Here is a 13024-nt window from a genome sequence, read left to right on the forward strand (position 1 = left end):
ATTTAGTATATTTATATATAATTATATATAATTTATTTTTATTTATTCATTGGCGTGGTGATTATCTTGAAGCACTACAGTTTTCTCTATAACCTTAACAGGGGCGGATCCAGGATTTTAGAAAGGGGGGGGCGTAATAAAAAAGTTAGACCTTTTTTTGGCTAAAAAACATAGAATAAGTGTAAAATGCATTTAATAGTTAAAGTGTAGGGTTTGGACATTTTTGGTGCCGTATTCTCTCCATTAACTGTCTATTATAAAATGATTGGATGGATCCAAAGCTATATATGTACTAATTAATATATTTGATGTGGGATTTGTCAGTAAAAAATGGACATGGAAAATTCTCGTTTGTTGTATGGTTAGTTTGCATAACCTCACAGATTTCTTGTTGTAAAACAAGATATACGGCTATTCAACGAAATTTACAATACAAAGAAAGAAAAAAAAAGCAATTTTTATCCAAATGTTTGGTTGAAATGTTTCAACCAACAATGGAAGTGAGGGGTTCCAAATCAACCAAAGGCTACGAATGAGTCGGAAATGACAATGAAGTTGTGAATGACGGTCGACACATGGAGACAATGATATAGGCCACACCCAGCAGGCAGGTTGCAGTCGGGACTTGAAAAAAGTATTCAGTATATCAGTTCGGCAAAACAGACATTCCGGTCAGATATGGGATTCACATGCAACCTCCCAAAAAAAAATTACGCCCGTTTTTTTATTCATCATGTTCATTTAATGCTAAATAATTTTGTTGAAAATATTTTTTTCTGATAGCAAAAAAGTAGACAAGATTATTGTTTTCAATCCAGATACGGCCAGAATTTTTGTTTAAGGCAAAAATCAGGGTCAGAATTTTTTCTCTAAAATATCTGACTGCCCCCTCAAATCAAATGGTCCGTACCTTAGACTTTAAATCTATATCTAGAGCTTACTGATTGGGGATCACTATTCAGCAATGTTATTAATAGGCTGGGGCGTGTGGGGTCAGTAAACATGTTTTCGTAGGTAAATAATATTGCTGTGGAACTTTTTTTTTCATCAGAGTATAATAGAGTATTACTTTCTGTTCGGTGGAATTGTGAAAGAGAAGTCAATACGTTCTTGCTCAATACTTTGTCGCTTTGAAAGCGTCATGCTTGTCATCCTCAGCCTAAGCAATGTGTTACTGTAATTTGAATTTCAACATGACTGAGTGACGTTTTTTTCGACGTACAGGTCAACTCCACCGTAGCGAATCACATGACTGACATAATCAATAATATATTACAGTAAATACGAGCGACAAATATCTTTATAAGTAAAGAATTGTCGCATAAAATTTAAATACACAGGAAATGGCAAAGTTCGCGAAGTCTAGTCTGATAAATCATTTTACAAAAAAAAAAAAAAAAAAAGTGCAAGCAAAGGGGGGGGGGGGGGCGTACGCCCTCTACGCCCCCCTCTGGATCCGCCACTGCTTAAGTAACCCCACAATTAATGTTAACGCACGTGTATTTTGAATATCCTTAGGCATAACACCTAGTCACAGCAGGGTACCAATTTGATACATATGTCGATTAATTGTTTTTCAGTTGTATAGGCGAACAGCTGGATGTTTGAACATAACCCAGAAGTCAACAGCATCAACTACAAAATATTTGATACTTTTTTACGCTCTTGTGATATATCGAAAATAAAACAAGTTGCTTTCTTTAAAAAAAAGAAAAGCAATACGTAAACCTACTTCGCTGACTGGTCACCAAAAGATTGCCGCTGAATTTTTGTTTGCTTTTGAATTGAAATAATTGACTGTGAATAGAAGAATATAATGATGAAGTTAAACTATCTTTATTATAAATATGTAATAGTGTGTACATTCTTGCACAAGTCAGCTGAAAGCAATGTTGGATAGGTGTGAATAGAAAAGTGTATATACAGCTACTATTTGAATATACATTTTAAAGCTCGACTATTTCATTTATTACTTGGGATTGTACATCATTTTTTATAATCCTATTGCAAATCCCAGTTTCTACAAATCGGATGTATAATGCAAATTGCACAAACCAATCGCAATATAAATGTAAGCACTCAGTTTGCTTTATAATCTGGATGTATTTATTTAATCTATCGCATCTTTATATTTTGTTTCCTGCATGGATGCCTTCATATTCTCAACTCATTATTGAAGTTGTCTGTACTCATGGTAGATGTTGTACAGATAAATTTAAAAGTCCATTTTCCATGTGAAATGAAACCCTGTGGCATGCAACTTATAAGAAGGTTTCGTATATTTTTCTTGAGAGTAACACACCAGCTTCATTTGGACCTCTTATATAGAGACTTATTCTGGTCTCATAAAACATCTCAAATTTTAAGGATTTCCTGATTTTACTTAAATCAATCCAAATATTTTACAGGGAAACTTGGTTTTGAAGAATATCTTATTTTCAGAAGTTTTATGAATACCTGAACATAGTTACTCTCAAAAGAACCAATTTATATATAAAGACAATGACATGTAGATAAAAAAAATACCAGGATTAACATGTTGTACGCCTGACGCGAGTTAAGTCTACAAAGAATCATCAGTGACGCTTGAATAAAAATAGTTAAAAAGGCCAAATGAAGTACGAAGTTAAGTAATCTATTACTTGGGTAGAAAATCCTTGGCATTTCGAAAATGTCAAAGTTTATAAAAGGACAGTGACTCAAAAGTGAAAACAAAAGAGAAACAGCTAGAGGTCAGAATACCGTAAGCAATGATGACCGTGCTTGAAAGTCACATGGCAAGCTCTTATTGCCGTGTCCTGAATTTAGATAAGAAAAGCGAAAATTCGCATTCGCGAGTGAAATTAATATTTATGCATGAACTTGGTATTTTTGCGCAAGAAATAGTAAATAGAAAGCATACGCACTGCTACTCTGGATAAGAATACGCATTTACGTCATCACATATATTAATCTAATAGTTGAATTCGGAAGTAAAACTACCTACCTCAAGTGTTTGACTCCGGATTCATTGACATTTTATCCGGAATTTTTGTGAACGCAAACCGATAGTGTGCGTATGAACAGGGTGATGTATAATGTGAATGGATCGAGACGTGTAGGATAGCTGACCAACACAATGAATACAATTTTCAAAACCGTACTATAGTACAAATATTTAGATGCTATAAAGTTGAACTAATAAAATAAAAAAAAAATAAAAAGAATTAACATTATGATAGTAATTAAATTTTGTTATGATTATTGTAAAAATATTAATTACGTTTTTTGTGAGATGCAAGGATTTAAAATCCTTGTGAATTGAAACCACGCAAGTATTTTTATCATTCACGACCGTTTAAAATTTAGATATTTACCTAACTTTGGGTACGCATCCCTGCTCATTGGTGCTCATACGTTACATATAATTTTCATAAATGTAATGACTGATCAAACCTGTGAGACATAATGCACGTATACATTACAATTTTAATTACATTCTATAATTATTAGGAATAAATTCAGTCTCAGTTTTAACTTAACAATGAATATTCTCTTAGTCTGGTAGTATCTATTAATGAAATTAGATATTTTTTACAGAAAAATCCTTTTGTTTGATTGCCTTTCTGCTTTCCGACCACTGTGTTTCCGACCTTAGATAAATATTTTTAACAGATATATCGTTTTCTTAATTTTCTTCATTCTTTCCGACACTTTCTCATGCTATGATTGAAATACGAAATATCAAATGATAAATGTTCAGAAATAATCAGTTTTTTCTGGGTCATTGTATATCAATAAACTATTCCCAGGTTTATTAAATACAACACACACAACGCGTAGAGGGACCGTCTCAAAGCATGAATTATATAATTGCGTTATCATTATACTTGATATTCAATAAACATTCACATTATTAAAAACATATATGTTTTGCCAAAAGGCAAATAGGTTCTAACATATAAATGATTTTTTAGAATGCAACCTAGTCTTTATTGTTTTACTTTATAATCTACGATTCCCCCATTTCACCATAATACTGTCATACCACATGCATGCTATATGAATTCTAAAAACAAATTTGTGAAATCCATGACCACACAATTGTATATGTACCTATCGTTATGCACAAAATATAACGAAGATATTTACAACAACAAAAAAAGAGTAACAGCGGGTGTCTGTACCGCCTGGAATAAAATGCGTACTAAATTTGTCTACCAACGACATGAAATTTTACAACCATTCAAATCGATACTTGTTCTTTAAGGACCGTTTTCAATTTTATGTAATAGAAGTCGGTCAAAAAATGACAAAAGGTGCATGATTTTTACAGCAGATATACCAGTTTTCATGGTTTAGAAAAGAAGAATTTACTACCCCCGATCAAGACCCTCATACAATTATACGGATGTGCATACGTACTATATTTAAAGTATAACATTAAATCTTATCATATTTGAATCTCATGATTATTGTTAAAAAAGGCGGAATCTAAGTTACCAAAGTGATATTCAGTCTTATAATTCAAAGACAAACTGACAACGCCACGGCAAAAACAAAAAAAGACAAAAAGACAAATTGTACATACATGTAGGTGCGCAGCTGGCTTACAATATAGAATTAACACACTTCATGACTTCATAACCATAGAAATACAACAAAAGAACATAATGATTATCGTCAAATATTATTTCATGTCTAAATAATATCAATTTCGTATTCCCAGCTGAAAATATGATACTGGCTAATTTTATCGTCAAATCTTTTATTATATCGTCATGTGTAATACTAGTATAGCATGTCGGTCAATCGAGACTGGGTATTGGTTTTTGTTTCGAATACTCATTTTTACCTCAAACAAAGACAAGTTACTGGAAATTATTCTTTTGAAAGAGAATATTTCTACACGTATTAGCTTTGTCGCTAAATTTCTACTTTGCACTGAAGTAATTCGTTAAAACTACTCAAACGGGGACATTAAAAGCACGAATTTGTAAATAATGTACTTGTTTTGGCTATATACTGGTCAGGAATTTAAGAAAGAATGACAAGGCAAAACTGTAGGTTTTTTTTAATGTTACATCCAACAAATAAACGGAACAATAAGCCGGGCAAAGGATACGATTTTTCAATGCAAAAACCGCAAAGTTTATCTGGGACATAATATGTAATACCATTCCCAGAATTTATACACTTTTAGTGTGAAGAGTAAAATGTACATGCATACTGTATTTATCTATTCATAATATATATATATAACGAATATCACGTTGTTGAAGTCCGGTTCGTAGGTTGACCTATGGTTGATAACTTCTATCATGTCTACGTTATTTGGTCTCTGGTGGAAAGTTGTCTCATTGGCAATCACGTGTGACATTAAAAAACATAGTTAACATTTTTAAGACTGTCTTCTTGTATACATGATGTAAAGACATTGCTTTTTTGTTGTTGAAAACTATATGCATATGAGGGTCTTGATGCGGGGTTCTTCATTTCTGTATTCTTTAAATTTTCTGGTCATTTATCTCTATCCTCTATTTCTCTCTATTGTTTATTTTTTTTTGGCCTATTTTTCTACAGTATTGACACATTATTTTTTTTCTTCTGTAAACCCCATCCAGACCCTCGTAGATGACGTTTATTTTTTGTTGTTGTTGAGTTTATGTCTCATCATAGTAGTATACTCTATAAATCTTTATATTATCAAGTTAATAGTCATGTTTATAGCCCTTGTGTTTATTATCAGCGTTTCACTTCAATCTATGATGAAGTTGTTATAGTAGCACTGTATTCACCAAGGATATCAAGAAACTTACTTCTTTGTACAGTCATAAGAAGAATATTCACACATTCTCATCTTTACTCCCGAGGCGACTTTTTTAAGATCATTTTTTTTTAAATTTCTGGCTATTTTCTTTCGTTTGCTATAGAGACTTTCAAAAATATTGGCACAACATGAAAAATAAAATTTGCTTCTGCCCTAAAAATGGAAATAAAAAATGTAGGGACATGACCATCTACGAATTATTGGATCATAGCCTTAACAGATTCAATTTTATAAAAATATGTATTGAGGCGCCACATGGTGACCTCTATCAACACTGGTAGTCACTGGTTATCTTCTTTTAATCAGTTTTTTGTCGCCCGTTACGAAAGCCTCTGCATGCTAGACATAGGTATAACTATCCGGCGCCGGTGGTGTAAACTAGTTTTATGAAGCTTTATATTTCAGAGGGTAGAATACCTAGATGCTTCATTTGTATTCAGAAAGCTTATGTTAATAAGTAGAGGCAGATTTGGGAGGGGCCGGTAGGGGGCCCGTCCCAACTTGATGGAGCTTCATATATGATAAATGCATAGACTTTTTACAACTAACACCCCAAACATTGACTGCTAATACTCCCACCTCCCCTTTCAAAATCCTTGATCTTTTGAAAAGCGGTTTTATGCAATAATGTAACTCTTTCTGGATATACTATATGTAACTTCTTTCGACTAGAGGTGTTAATTAACTTGACATATTGAAATGACAATTGCGTATTGCTGACAAATGTAAAGTAAAATATTGATTATTAAATTGTAAGGTGTCTGTTTGATTGACGCATACCCGCCATTTTGTTGTTTTTTTTAGGGGTGATTTTAAGTCAAAATAATGTGTTCGGGTAAGATAACATGTGCATGTCCTCCTTCAGACGGTTACATTGTGATTTACCACGTTAAAACTTTGGCTAAGCGCGTCGGTCCAGTACACAGCAGGGTTTATTTTTATTATTTTAACATGTTCTCGTCCGAAATATGCATTTAATTTGCCGCTGGACGTTAAGCAACCATCCATCATCGCCACCTGGTCTTAAAATTGCATTAACTTCAAATATACATGTACTCCGAAAATTTTAGGAAAGACGAAACCACTTCTTGTAATTCGCACTTGAAGCAATTGTAGGTTTAAAGGAAGGGTTTCACTTTTGGAAAACATCGCCTTAAATTTCAACTTTATAGAATATTAGAAAGGCCACAATTTGATTCCTAAAGTGGTCTTTTTCAAAAGCCTTTAAGTTAATACTAGGTTGATATAGGCTCCTCCAAAGTCAGCATATTTTTAATGTTTTGTGAAAATACGATGATTTTGTGAACTAAAAGCTTTAGGAAAACCTTGGCTGCAACCTACGATCCAAAATATTCTATATAAATATTAAATATATAGTATACAAGTCATGTCTCTGTCGCTACGAAATAAAATACAGAGCGAAATACTGTTTCAGAAAATATGTTCTTAGATTAAAACACAATTTCATTAAAAAGTTTAACATTAGGAAAAACGTTTTCACTTTTGTAATTGCTTTGACGTAAAAGAGACGTGGTCCTTCAACATTTTTTTTTATTCGAAAGTAGGACAAAAAGTCACAATACAGTTTTAAGATTATTTTCAACTATATCAAACAAATTTAATGACAATTAAATATCCTTGAATGTGTTTATCAAATTCTTTATCGTTACAGTTTGATGAAACTGAATAAAAATAAACTTCAGTACGGGAATAAAGAAAAATTATCAACATCACGTTTAAATCTTAAACAAAAAAATGTGTTCTTATTTTCAGATTAAAATATCCTTTTAAAACACGCCAGTGCAGAGATACAGTGTATATTCTACTGAAGTTACCCTAATCGATAATTTTTTATTCGTAACTATTACGTAATACCGGCGTTTTGCATTTGCGCCAATCTGCACTTCATTTGCGCAATTTTTTTTTTCATTTGCGCCAATTTCCAGGTTAACACAAGTCATGAAACATATAAGTTGTACAGAATTTATATGATAACAAAAATCAGTTCCCCTTCCGTCTGTGTGTATGGATTCGGGATTTCGAGCAGAATAAGTTTATTGTAAAAGTTCCTAAAACTATATTACACGAAAATTGCACTTTTCTTAATAAAATACATTGTAGTAACAGTTGACGTCAAAAGCACATTTGTACATTTACAAGTCTGAGTATTTGTATGCAACATCTCTGATGAACTGCGACCTTGTCTTCTCTGCAATACATCCGATACTTTTCACTAACAAAGTTCATTATTTCCTTTTCATGTTTTCTTACAGCTACTGACATGTCGAGAGATCTGAATTTTACACAAGTTGTTGCCTGTATTTCCTTGACATCCATAAAAATCGAAATATTCGGGTGGTGTGAGTAAAACTGTTCATTGTAGTGCGAGTTAAACGATTCAGGGCCGTTGTTTGTTCTTTTATAGTTTAAAATGTATCAGATCTTAACTGTTAAAAATTAAATTGGCGCAAATGTAAAATTGATTATTGGCGCAAATAAAAACTTTGTTTTGGCGAAAATGAAAAAATGATATATTCATAATTTGCGCAACTGTCATACGTAATACGACTACTTTTTAAATTTGTGCCTAGGTAAGAAGTAATAGCAGACGGTATATACATAACACATTGTTTATTGTCTTCCATTTAACATATGACGATGACATTTAGCTTGAGGGCAATAGAGAAGAACGAATTTTAAAATGTAAAACATTCTGTTAAAAAAAATCATTTTACAGGTAAAAGTTATTACGCTCGCATCCTAAAAAATTATGAAAATAATGATATAATTAGAAAATTTCATGATATTTAATATCAATAATACGAGTTTTCTAAATAAGAGTTCAAATTCTGACAATTTAAACTCTCTCAGTAAATGTAAATTGTTTCGTCTGCAAATAAAAACATGACACCTTTTAGGCATCAAGACTTGTTAACGTAAGGAATAGTATACGTAATTAGGCAGTATTTCAAATTTTGATGAAATTAATATATATATAAAAGAGAGAGAGAGAGAGAGAGAGAGAGAGAGAGAGAGAGAGAGAGAGAGAGAGAGAGAGAACTTGAATAAGCAAAGCGGTGTATTTCATTTAATCTGCACGGCTCGGGTGACCTTACTTCTGTTTTAACACATGACGCCATCAATTTACATGACCGTTTGGGAAATATGCCGACGATATTCGATCCAAGGCTCCTGGGAAAGTTCTCTTGTAGGGTAAAGAAAGGAGAAAGTATACCTTTAAGTAATAAAAGATTGGCACCTTTTAAATTATTATTTTATTTTTATATTCAGGCTTTCTCTTAAATTGTTACATTATTTTGAGAATTGCGTTTTAATAGACGTGTTAGGAAAGGGGTTTAAATACTGCGCTGATGTTAAATACCAATACCGATACAAGATTCAAGTGTGGACTTTCTCAAAATGCAATTGAAACGTATCCCAGCGTAGTTTAGCCTTGTGGTGTGTTTGATGCAACATGAAGCGAACGGTTAACGTCGACTCCAAATTTTAAGACGTGCATTGGCCTTATACGTAGATTTTCATACATTTATTTTATATTTGTTTGATTTAGGAGTGCAAAACAAAACTTAACAAAAATATATGTAAGAGTCAAGAATGGGAATGACGGATTTTACGGCCACAAGTCCAAATATATACATTAAGTGATATGATTAGATTATGTTTGATAGTTAAAAAACTCAGTTTGTCTCTCCACAATAGACATGTCCTATTTTCGTTGCAAAATGTAATTAGCACGCATTTTGAGTCCGGGCATACAGGGACACTTTGTTTGGCTTAAACAAATCAGTACTAATCTGAACACATCGTTATATCTATATATAAATAAAATGCTTCGCTGAGCGCAGCCTGATACGACCGCAGAGGTCGAACCCTGAACAGTTGGGGCAAGTTTGGATACAATATTCAAGCTTGGTACTGTCTGAATTTGGATTGTGATCAAATTTTTGACATAATATAGGTTTCTGACGCAAAATAAATGTGGTCAAAGATCTTAAGAATTTGAAATGGAACATTTAACTAACTTAGAATGGTCTGATATCCAAAATCTAACAACATTGTTAGATTCAGCATATGAAAAACACAAAAAATTCAATTTTAGTTGAAATCAAACAAAGTCATATCATAGAGCCGCAATAATTCAGTTTTTGTTGAAATCAAACAAAGATTAAATTTGGACCCTGTTGACCTCAATATAGACCAATTTAAAAATGGGGCCCAATATCCAAAATAGTAATCATGCTAGGTTAGAACCCTCAAAAGTTAAAGACTTTAAATTAATCCCATTGAAATTAGTTAAAAAATTTGTAGAAGGTATCTTGCTATTGCGCAATACTGTGCTATTGCGCAATACTGTGCTGTTGCGCAATACTGTGCTATTGCGCAATACTGTGCAATTGAAGATTTCTTGCTATTGCACAATACTGTGCTATTGTGCAATACTGTGCTATTGCGCAATACTGTGCAACTGAAGATTTCTTGTTATTGCACAATACTGTGCTATTGTGCAATTGAAGATTTTTGTCTGGAAAATTAAAAAAATGCTTGTTTTTTGCCCCTTTTTTGCCCCTAATTTCTGAACGTTTGGGGTAATTACTCCCAAATTCAATCCTAGCCCTCCCTTTGTGATATGGAACCTTATGGTACAATTTCAAAGCGATCCATACACTTACACACAAGTTATTGTCCGGAAACTACAAAAATACTTTTTTTTGGCCTCTTTTTGGTCCCTAAGCTGTTGGTACCAAAACCCCCAAAATCAATCCCAACCTTCCTGTTGTGGTATGAAAACTTCTGGTCAAATTTCATAGAGATCCATTCACTTAAATTGAAGTTATTTTCCGGAAACCAAATGTGTCTTCAGATGACGCCGACGCCGACGCCCACGCCAACGACATGATAGCATTTTACGAACGCAAATTTTTTTTTTGCAGTCGTATAAAAATAAATTAATAGTGACACAAATGGATACAGTGCTGTTTCCTATATAAAACTTAAAGAAACAGTGCTATTTCTATGCAAAAAAAATATAGAAATTGGTGGCTGCAGGTGGACACAGCTGGTCACAGTATTATTTCCTATATAACACTTTAAGAAACAGGGGCTACATGAGGACACACGTATACACAGTGTAATTTCAATATAAAATTTACAGAAACTGCTGGCTATAGGCTGACACAGGTGGACACAGCGATATTTCTATATAAAACTTTAAGGAGCGGGGGCTACTGAAGAAGATTGCCTTGCTGCGCATCGTTTTAATGTTCCAGAAAATCTCTTTTCACGAGACATATGCGATTCGTATTGTCTACTACTATCTAGTTATAAATGCAATGCATGGACAGAGGGATGAAAGAACGGACGGATGGATCCATCCACCCATCACTATATACTGTCCAATTTAGAAAGCGAAGTGTATAGTGAATATTAGGCAAAACAAAACGAAGGAAATCGAAAAAAAAAAAAAAAAAAATACCCGACATTTATAGCAGACTATGTTTTGCAAGAGGTGAAAATGAATATTCCCTTAAAATATTCTCCTGACCAAAAGATAATAAATTTAACTTCTCCATGTGAAAGTTTAACTCCACTTTCAACAATATCTCAATTTAATCGTGGTATTCTGTTTTGTTGGTGGAGGAAGCCGTGATAACAAGAAAAAAAAAACAACTTCCGACCCTTCACCGAAACGTAAATTTAACATGCTTGATAATGTCTAAACGTTGTAATCTTTTAAAAGTAAATTCGATAACCTCTCATTTCCGAAAAACTTATCAGAAAATGTCAGGGAAAATGTGAATAAGTATAATTAATTCACACATTTTAACGTTTGTTTTTTTTTGTATTGTCGCTTTTCAACATTACATTAAATTGCCAGTGACCTTTCTAAATATAATAAAAATATAAAGATAATAAAATTGAAAACGCTTTTGTTTCATTCTGTTTCTTTTTTTTTTAATTGTAAAGTACACAAATTATTAGTTTGTTTTATTTGTAGAATTTTACGCTACTGTGTAACACATTTCTCTATTCAAGAAAATGATATAAAATAATGAGATGTGGTATGATTGCCAATATAGACAACTATCTACTAGAGACACAATGACGTAAGTGTTTGCAACTATAGGTCACCGTATGACCCCCAACATGCGGAGCAAAACCCATCCTGCATTAAAGCTAAGAAAGGCCCAACTTGACAAGACATTAGTATATTTTAAATAAATTTCAAATAAACGAACGTGTTGAACAAAAGATTGATGTAGAGTAAAAAATTGGATTCGAATGTGATTTGATTCCTGTGGTTTTTTTTTATTCATTTATTTTGATCCCTTTGTAGTTTTCCTTGTAGTCGTTCAACAAAATAGTAAGAACTGGGGGAACAACGATCACTACTATGCAACAATGCAGTTTTAAGAATAAGTAATAGTTATACACCGAGGGATAGGTGTGTCTGGATAAGAAACCCCGTCGGCCGGAGGCCGGAGGGGTTTCTTATCCAGACACGCCGTATCCCGAGGTGTATAACTAACTTACACCCCATTCTAAACCCTATATTTGTTAACATTGATTATTAAATGAAAAAAAAAAAAACGATATCATATTTATTGACAATATAAAACCATGATTTATAAAATTATTTTTTTATATTACATGAAACCCCACTAGTAACCTTTCTTTGGTTATCTTCGTTCAAACTTTGACAAGTGAGTATATTTTACAAATTTCAAAGTTGTTTTGCATATTCCCGTTAAATCCTGTGCTAATATGGATCAGCAGGTCAAGGTTGAATGTTTCGTGTATTCTTATTACAAACAAAAAATACATCATGGTCCTGGTATACAGTTGTCAATATGGACGGGTATAAGACGGACGACATTTTGTGGCAAGCGTTGGATTTGGTAGAAGAGACTAAAGATAAAGGCAATATTATAACCCAAAGTACTTACCTGTATCAGTTTAATAAAGGTAATCATAACTGTATTTTATATCTTACGATTTTATCAAAAACAAAAGCCTCCCCCCCCCCCCCCCCCTCTTCTCGAGAATAAACAAACATTCATATTCGAACATACTAAAGGATAGGTGTGTCTGCATTAAAAACCCTACTACCAGACACGCTCAACATACAATATTTAATATAGAGGAACTCCCTTTTTGGGGGCACTCAGGGGCTGATCCCGGGGGCTCCCAACCCAA

The sequence above is a fragment of the Mytilus californianus genome, unplaced genomic scaffold (genome assembly GCF_021869535.1).
Source record: "Mytilus californianus isolate M0D057914Y unplaced genomic scaffold, xbMytCali1.0.p SCAF_7, whole genome shotgun sequence".
Lineage (NCBI taxonomy): Eukaryota > Metazoa > Mollusca > Bivalvia > Mytilida > Mytilidae > Mytilus > Mytilus californianus.